We start from the raw sequence: 1,624 nt of genomic DNA on the forward strand, positions 1-1,624 counted from the left end.
TTTAATGAAGTTCTTGTACCGACAGAACAGAGAAAATCAGAAATCAATCTGTTTATCTAATCCATTGGTGGAAACAGCAGGAAGACAGGCCATGGGGAAGCAGGAGAACCCATGCAGAAGGTCTGAGATGCACCTTCACAGCATACTTAGCTTTCTGCTTAGTGAGTTCCACTTAGTGAGTGCCACTTAGTCCTCACTTAGTGAGGGCATGATCTTACATTCCAAAGAGATCTACCCAATAGTCACAAAGATGTTAGATTTCACATGGGAGTGTTAAATAAATGGCTAGTTAGCAGCTAAATCACAAAAGTTATTTTCGCTCTGGATTTGCCACGTTGCCAGGGCTCCACAATCATTGTAATAGGGTAATCAGCCTAGCAGAATGTCCAGTTTCCTTAGCGGTAGATTTTTTTTTTTTTCTGGGAACTTCAGTTAACACTTATAATACTGGTATTTGCCCTGACAACACAGGAATTTCAGCAATGTACTCTCTTGGTCTTCCCTCTCTTCCCCTTCTCCCTTGGTGATCTTTTTCTCTTCCTCTCTTTCTCTCCCCCTTTCTTTCCTCACTATCAAGCCCAATCTTTTGGCAAAGTTCAGTATAGTACTTTCTCTCTGGTCTGGACTCCTCCACCTTCCTCTGGCTGTACTCTCTCTCATATCTACAATAAAGTACTTCCCCTCAATCAGACCTAGGAGTAGTCAAGCTGTCAGTTCATACAGGTAGGCATCTGGATGTGCAGCAAAAAAGAAATAAATGAGAGATTCCTTTTTCTATTTTAAAAATAATATTTTATTTAAATGAAAAACAATCTTGTATTACATACCAATCTCATTTCCTTCTCCCTCATATCTTCCCATTCCCCCCACCAATCCCCCATCCACTCCCTAGGGAGGTGGAGGCCTCCATGGGGGATCATCAAAGTCTGACACATCATTTGGGGATGGACCTAGGCCCTCCCCCAGGTATCTAGGCTGAGAGAGTATCTCTCCATAGGGAATGGGCTCCTAAAGCCCATTCATGCCCTAGAGATAAATACTGGTTCCACAGCCAGGGGCTCCATAGACTGCCCAGGCCTTCCAAACTGAAACCCATGTTCAGGGAGCCTGATTTGGTCCTATGATAAATTTCTTTTTCTCATCATCACACAGCCATCTGGTATCTGCTTTTTGTTTGTTTGTTTGTTTGTTTGTTTGTTTGTTTGTTTGTTTTGAATTGTTGTTTTGTTTTTAGAATCAGTAATCAATATGCCTTACTGACATTCTCATCATGTGTCAAAATCTTGCTTTCCTGCACACCCTTAATATCCTTCTGCCTTTGAAATGAAGGGAGACTCCAGTGTCATAAAGGTACCTAAACAAAGTATGGCAAGGTAAAGAGCTATGTGGCAGAATCTAGAAATTATAAGGAAAATACAAATATAAGACACTTATTCTCCTTATTGAAAATAAGAAAACAGATTTCCCATCCCTGCCTCCACAACAAACTTTGAGATGAAAGCTATGTTTTTGTCTACCCAATGAGAGAAAACTCAAGTCCTTCCCTGTTTCTGTTTCCTTTACAAATCAGCAGTTCCTGTCAGCACTTTGAAGACGAATTATAGGTCTTTCAATGACTCTTCTC

The sequence above is a fragment of the Cricetulus griseus genome (genome assembly GCF_003668045.3).
Source record: "Cricetulus griseus strain 17A/GY chromosome 1 unlocalized genomic scaffold, alternate assembly CriGri-PICRH-1.0 chr1_1, whole genome shotgun sequence".
In the NCBI taxonomy this organism is placed as follows: Eukaryota; Metazoa; Chordata; class Mammalia; order Rodentia; family Cricetidae; genus Cricetulus; species Cricetulus griseus.